Genomic DNA, 8,466 nt, shown 5'->3' on the forward strand with positions numbered 1-8,466 from the left:
CTGAAGTTACTCTTGATATTTCTGAAGTTACTCTTGATAAATCTGAAGTTACTATTGACAAGTCTGAAATTAGTTTTGACAGTTCTGAAATTATATTTTCAATAATTCTGAAGTTATTTCCAGCAGTAATTTTGTATTTTATTCTGTAACTATTTTTCCTTAATTATAAATTTTGTATTTTATTCTGTAACTATTTTTCCTTAATTATAAATTTTGTATTTTATTCTGTAACTATTTTTCCTTAATTATAAATTTTGTATTTTATTCTGTAACTATTTTTCCTTAATTATAAATTTTCATCAATTATGAAATTATTTTTTTCACCAATTCTAAAATGATTTCTTTCATGTTTCATAATGTTCTGATGTTCTGATTCTTTTCTTTTTTTTTGTCAATTCTTAAGTAAGCATTAGCATTATAACTATTATAATTTCTGTAACTTCTATAATTATGCATACCTTCAAGATACCGAATTTGGCCTCTCGAAATATGTAACCTATATGAAATCATAGGACTCAGAAACTGTTTTGGCTCAGGTATCACCGAAATCGTTATGACGGCCGTTCTAAATGTATCAAATGTCCAACATTGCTATTGAATCTGGAAAGTATCTCACAGTTTTTCTTAAATGCAGCAGTACAGATTTCAGTAGCCAGAGCTCTTTAAAGAACATTTTTTTTATCGTTTTTTAACAAACTAGCTATTTTCTATAAATGGTGAGCTGGCCACATCAAAAAAAAATCGAGGAGACCACATTTGACCCGCGGGCCATAGGGCGAAGCCCCCGATCTAATGTTAAAAACTTCCATTTAAAAAAAAAAGAACTTGAACGATGGATATATATCAGATGACGCTGAACCGGAGAGTAAAGAGACGCCGGTCACACACGAGTTCTTTATGTTGACTCTGTAGCAAATCAGAGTTGATGCCTCATTGGTAATTACCGTAAACCTACGCTTGCAGAATCCCCTGAAATGTGAGATACCACGGCGTTCGGTAGAAAGATCGTGGAAGGTAATATATACATGTTCGGAAATGAAAGATAAAAAGCTCAACATAGAAGACACACACACCGTGAGTATAATCCACCAAATTGATGGCAAGAGGAAGCTGGCAAATGGGAGAAGCCGTCATTAGGGTCATAACGAAGGCCTCATGAATCGCCGTCTCGCAGCGAAGGAAATACCAAATCAAATTGACAGGTACATTCATTTCATGAACTAGGGATTTGAAATTTTCCGGGGTCTTGAAATTGCCTTGAGAGCTTTAACTGATGCCCCCGAAAAGAACCGAAACGTGAGGAGGGTTCGGGAGGGGTCATTCAAAGCAATGAAGCGTGAGTACCGTAATTTATTCCAAAAATTTCGGATGATAATGCTAACGACACGCCAGTTCACGTTTTAAAGTCTTACGTCGGTTTTTGAAATGTGTCTTTGAAACTTTAGAACATTCGGGGTGGAAAATCACTGGGGCTGACTGATGACTGTAATGTGTTCTCTCTGTGCCCTCTCTTTTACTTCAAAATTTCTACTCCCTCCTTAAGCGGTAACAATTTATTCCTTTTGCCTTTTGGAAATCCCCCCCCCCCATTTTCTGACAAGTTGCTTTAATTAAATTTCAAGTAAAACGGTTTTCTGAAAATTTATTTTTCCCTGATTCAATATAATTCTCACATGTTAGTTTTTTTTTCTCTCTCTCTCTCTACTTAAAGGTATTTCAAAAAGCGGGATTTAATAGAATATACATTTTCTTGGAAAACTTATTTTATTTTTAACCCATTTGAGCTCTTTAGTGACAGCGATATTCTCTCAGAATTATTGCTACAGATTTTATATCGATAAATGTTGGCGGGAAGCTATCGCTCGTTATCTTCAAAAGAGTTTTAAAAACTTAATAACCAATCTCTTTGCACATTCGTGACTGATGAAAATAGCTTTCGTAATTTTCACCACATATGGAATTTATGGTTTTCAAAAGATGGTCCCCGCGGACACCCGAAAGTATGTGAGATAGATATCAGGAGGAATATACAGGATGGGTGAGATGTCCCCTTTCCATATTTGAAAAATTAATAAGAAATCAGCAAATATTATTGGCATAAAAAAGTGCGGTTTGCGCTAAAATACTTATCAAGGCTTCGTGTTTTTCTTAACCCTCCGTTCGAGTTCCTAACTCTATGATATATATTGTTATTTTTCATATAATCTGTGAGATGAATTCCACCTGATAGCACTTTCTTACTCTCCTACATAATATTGCAGCGTGATAATGATAACTTACAGAACAAAAAAAAACAATTTTGGTTAAATCTCAGCTTCAAAATACTCAAAAAAGACTTTCGACGAAGAAAAGATGATAACATTACGAGATCCCGAAAAAAAAGGAATTTTTTCCCATATTGGCCCGTTCTTTTCTTTGTAAAAGTGATAACACTATCCAAATGATAGCAATATTCGTGATTTAATAACCGGCGTTCACTGTATAACCTTGTTTGATAAGCTTTCCCTCAAGCCTAAGCAATTATTTAATTTTTTAATCTCACAGATGACCCGAACGTGTTAGGATGTATTGCGCCCGACGGATTTTCTAAGTAAATAGTAAAATAATTCCAGCTCACAGATGACACTGCATCATAAAGAACTCTATCATATTACGCATAAAATGTGACACAAAGAGTGAAAAGGCTCTCATATTGAAATGTAGTAGTGCTGTTATGTAACACAAACCGTAATGAACATCAATTATGCATTGCTTCGCATTTTATGAGTTATCTTGTTTTTCGTTATACGCCTCCACTGCGAATGAAATTTTGCATTTTTTCATTATTTATTTAAAAAACTCGACATTTCGATTAGTATTTTTGTTTGAGCCACACCTTTTAAGTCAATTCTTTTATTTCCCATTAGTTTACCAAACGTGTCCAGGACTTTTCGTCTACCCTGTATATATGACGGCTGTTTACTCCTATCTGATAAGGCAGAAATTAGCATGTGATTGGCCGCTACGACTGGTGAAAGTAGAATACATTAGATTAAAAAAATTTTCTGGGATCCTTTCTTGTAACTTTCTACTTAGATGTCTTTTATCCTGGTAAAATATTAAATTAAATCATCAATCGCGAAAAAACTGAAATCGCAGAATTAAAATGTAATTAATGTTATGAAGTTAATGAAGTTAAATGTAAATGTAACATTTAAAAATGTTAAATACTCAAATTTTTGAAATTTATGCTTTTTCAAACTTTACAAATTCTTAAAATTCTAACAAATTGTCAGATATCTATGATCGAGGTTTATTTTACTAATACATATCGAATAAAGATTTGTTCAAAATTTTCAGAAATTATGGTTTAGTAGTTTTTTTTCTGCTTAATCTGCAATCTGAGAAAATCCCGTTGAAAGTGTTTTTTCTTGTATATATTTACACTATATATAATTCATTACTTCTTTGTTTTATTTTAAAAAACGAATTAGCCGATTCCCATGAATTTGCTTTTGTATTTTATTTGCAATTGAATAAGATCTTATATCATTTTTGAAAAATATACTAAGGGGTGGTGACACTCTCTAATCACACATATTGAAAGCCGGAAAAATCTTTTTAAATAAATCTATTTCGAATTGTACTGTTTATACCGGGCCTTATTGAAGACGTACGAAGCCTCAAAAATCACACAAAAAGTAGATGTCAGGAGCTATTGTAATATTACTTTCCTTACATCTAAGAAGGTATACCTTCTTTGTGATTCGAACTATGGTAAGAAAGATAAAACTCGGATCGCAAACTTAAAGGTAAAATGAAAAGAAATGCATAAACATTTTTACAAATTTAGCGAAAACACAGTCACACCTTTCTCTGTAACAAATAGAGAGGTATTGTCAAATGCGGCATCAACCAGCAAATTCAAAAAATAAAATTAACATACATGACCTCACTTTATGTGCAAAGGCGATTTTGAATTTTTATCTTCAAAGTGATTTCATTTAAGTGTTTAAACTATTAGGCTGATTCAAACAAGACATACTATTTCATGCAAAATGGCACACTGTGTGAGGCGAATTTTGTCTTCAGTAAACTTTGGCTGCTGACCGTACTGAATAGTTTACCTAATGAATAACATTGCAATATTATTTTAATAAAGTATTTATTACATGGATAGTGTAGTTTATGTTGTAGCCTCAATATATCCAGTCAAGGATACAAAATCGTAAAAATTTACCGATAGTTCATGCTCGCTCTATTAGTCGCGAGTTAAAATGGAAAATTAATTATCCCAAACCAAGACAAGATAAGCCATTGGAGAAATAAACTCTAAAATATATGACCGTACGAAGCTAACATCATCCTGTCGTAAAATGTCGTCCCGGGACAGCATAACATCTAGGCGGATGTTTAGATACAAAACGGGCAAAGGCCTTCAAACTCATATAATTATGATCTTATCCGATAATTTACGGATCGCCATCGTATACATCCTCTCTCTGATATACGACTAGGTTTGCGTCGAGACTCTATTATTACATTCATAATTAGTGTGAAATATAAACCGCGAGCTACGTCCTCAGAATTTAGTAGTGGGATATCGGAATTACACGATTTCTAATTGACGAAGGTATTAACTCTTGGTTGACCAGCTATAACTTATTTCGACTCCGGAGATTTTAATACAGTTTCCAGTGGGTTTTACGATCAAATATCAACTACGCTTGTGTATTAGAAGTTTTATTCCGAACACAAATGAGAATCATTCCACAAATCGGTACGCAAGATACCTTGCATGAGATAGCTATGCATCCAGTTACTAAGCAGTCCCAATCATTTTGAACGTTGCTAGTTCTACAAAATGGAAAAAAAATGTGTAGTAGTTATTGCAACATGATAAATCGGTTCACAACCTCGTGTTCGGGACTCTCGCTTGGCAGGTTAGAACTTGTCTGGCCGTTGCTTACATTCGTTTCATCTAGAGCTCTTTGGAATACTTTAAGACCAGTCATGGCCCAGGCTCTGTCCCTTAGGGCCATTTACCCCGAGAGGTTCGGCCACACTCTTTGAAATACTAACCTGACTCATCCGCTATCTTTGGTTTGCGTCGAGACTGAGATAACGATATACAGTGTGACATCTGTATATCACTGTCCCCTATCCAAAAGTGCCTGTACATCAAAATTGATCCTTTTCCTCCATATTTGAACAAAAAACTGGTTTGCTGCTCCAAGTGGCGTGTAATATTAAAAAAAGGGCAAATATTCATAATGCCCAAGTGGCATTGGTAAATTTGATACATACTTGAAATTTAGTGCCTTTGCCTGTGATTATGCGTAATACCCTAGTGTAATTGATGAAATGAAAAAATTCCAAATGAGTTTAGTATGTGTGATGAATATAGTTGGACTCCAGATATAATGACAACAAATTTCACGTTCGTAGCCCGATATGATGATGCAATACATGTGTGAATTATCATGTATAATGTGCTATGTAGTACGATTTATCATGTTTACCAGTGACACGACTTGGCATAATCACTTATGCATCATGAGTATAATCACCAGTAAAATTGATAATTTTGAGTAGTATTTATTAAATTTACCAACGACGCTTGAGTACTATGCATAATCGCCGGTAAATTATATATAGGCTATATGCTTCATTTTATGTGTATATCCTTTTCATGCACGTTTATATCACTGATGATCATCTTTCGAAGTCTGATGAGTCATCAGGCGTGGTGTTAAGATGTTGATCAACCACCGTTAAGGTTTCCGTCACGGTCCCAGATTCAAACCCAGGGAAGAAAGAATATACATAAGGTATTTTCCTAACGAGCTTAAGGCGACCACCGATAGATGGTGCCTTCGTTTCCAATCCAACTCATTAATGGCAGTAAATTGCAATATAACCATATGGCCAGAGTTTGTGTTTGAAAAAGCATGTGCGAAGGCAGACAAATACGAAAATAATCAGGTTATACACGGAGTTCCGGGTGGCACCTATTTTATTGTATCGTATCCCATAATCTACGTTCAAACAAACAATTATGGTTTTTCTGGAAGCGATAAAAACTGTTTATGAATTATTTTAAATTGTACCATGACTTGTTTTACATCAGCAGAAATAATTCATGGGGGGGGGGGGGGGAAACAGGAAAGAATATTCAAATAATTAATAATTATTGAAAACGTTATCGTTACGAATTTTTTTTTTTTCAAAATTGTTTCTTATCGATTTAAAAATCCCAATGTCCTCGTTTAAGAAATTGTTTTTAAAAATTTTTAACGCCGGATTTTCATCTCCCCTCGCGTATATATTAAACGAGGTGATATTCCAAAGTCTCCTTCGCAGACTGTTAGTAGGACGGAAAAGGAGTCGGGATGGGAGTAACACGGATCAAAAAATGTTTAGAGAGCAGTTAACACTAATTGCACAGACGTTGCGCCGCTACCACTACCACAACTGCTACGTGCGATAGCCAAGTCCTTGCAAAGATGTGAAAGGGGGAAGGTCGGTTTCTGTAATGAGTGGGTAGCGCCACCGTTTAATTTCATTATTCGGAAGGAAGCTTGTTACGTTACGCTGGCTTGCCTTCATTACCATAATGATCCATTCAACTCGGCGGAAATCCACAAATTTATTTCGCCCGGGTTAAGGAAGCCCTCATTAAGAATTGTACCACCTCCGCTGTTTCCTTGAAGACGCACGCACGGAGACACATACATATATTATACACACATAACCATATATATGCACACATACATATTCAAAGGTATATACGGGAGTATCCGCAAAACAGCAGCTGCATCTGAAAAAGATGTCACTCTGCTCTCGGTTATTACACAACACTCTTTCTTCCTCGTAAGCTTCTGCTATTAAACATATAATGATGGTGGAGAGTTGAAAACTAACATTTACTTTCTTGACCAATCATCACAGTAATATCATGAATGTGTTTTCACTACTCTTTTTTTTCACCATTAAAGTTCTTCCACGTTTTTAATGTATTTCATATTCATGTGCCAACCAACAATTGGCATTAAAGTATACATTCAAGAGCAATTGAATTAGAGATACGTGGGAGTATACGAGGATACGATAATGAGGGAGATGGTTCTGTATGATGAGGCTGCTTATACGTTTCAGTGCACCACCGAGAATTCGATGAGTGATTCGTAGCACAGCGGTCCGTCTTTACGCTGTAATGACGCCCATCCCCCGGGAAAGCTTCGATATCTCTCTGATATGGGAAGAGGGTGTGTCCGGTCCTTCAATGTTCAATGTGACTATACGAGCTAGCCGATGTTGACCACCGTTACTAATCCCCATACAGTTGTCACAGCAGTTAGCCCTAGAAGGCATTCTTCGAATCTAAAATCGATGAGGATATCTCTTAATACCGAGATGGTGAGTGCCATAAGCAGAGTACCGAAAATTTTCCTACGATCAAATGATCTCGGATTCTTTCCTCTTTTCGGCAATGCGTACAGCTATGACTATTCGAGACTCGAGTGGTAAGATTTTCGTCTACCATCGTGGAAGCTTACTTCCTTCAGTTTGATCTTACTCATTGAGGTAAGGAAGTTCTTTTCCTATCGAACCTGAAGCGACCACCGTTAGATAGTGCCCCACATATCGCCACGGAAAGAAGTCCCCCCCCCCCCCACGTCCACATAAAATGTGATCGACCGTTTGGTCACGTGGACAAGTAATACTTGTCACGTGAACACCTGTCTCACTTCCGGTCTGCTGAAGTTGGTTTACTGTGATTCCCAATTTTTAGTGGTGAATGCAAGCCGACTTCCCATTCAAAAAGTCTCTCTCATCCCACCGATCACCAAACCCGCAATACTGTCATATACACTAAGCATAATATGCCGATTTGGGAAACTGATGACTGAAACACGCCTATCGATACATACACAATGCTGTAGATTCAGACCAAAAAATTCCGACAAAACTCACCTCATCCGGTTGAAGCAATCTCGTGAGCAGTACTTTTTTTGCCAGGATGCTATTTCAGTCATATTCGTGTCGAGCACAGGCTGCCCACAGCACCTATTCTGCATATCGCAAAGTGCTTGATCTTGAATGTACAATTGCTGATTAGAGTGGACCTACATATGTTTTATTTGTCTGTTTGACACCGAAGATGATGGAAGATCAAAAAAAGCAATTTTCTGATATAACGTCAATGTGATATACAGTTCATTCCCGATCATCCAACACTATTAACCAGGGTTAAGTCGGGCAATCTAAATCATCAAATAACCGGGAGGAGATAATAATTATCGGGAGGAAAATGCAATTAGTAGTTATTATCAATTGCATTTTCCAAGTGTATAAACATCAAACTACGGGTATAAATATAAATAATATAAAATACAGTCCAACCCCCCCCCCCCTATATCAATGATAATTAACTGCACTGCCAAATGCGTAAAATATTATGTATGAAAATAGAATAAAAATACA

The sequence above is a fragment of the Pholcus phalangioides genome, unplaced genomic scaffold, assembly GCF_987345545.1.
Source record: "Pholcus phalangioides strain wild (caught in Gottingen) unplaced genomic scaffold, Ppha-v1.0 ptg000015l_1, whole genome shotgun sequence".
Taxonomy (NCBI): Eukaryota; Metazoa; Arthropoda; class Arachnida; order Araneae; family Pholcidae; genus Pholcus; species Pholcus phalangioides.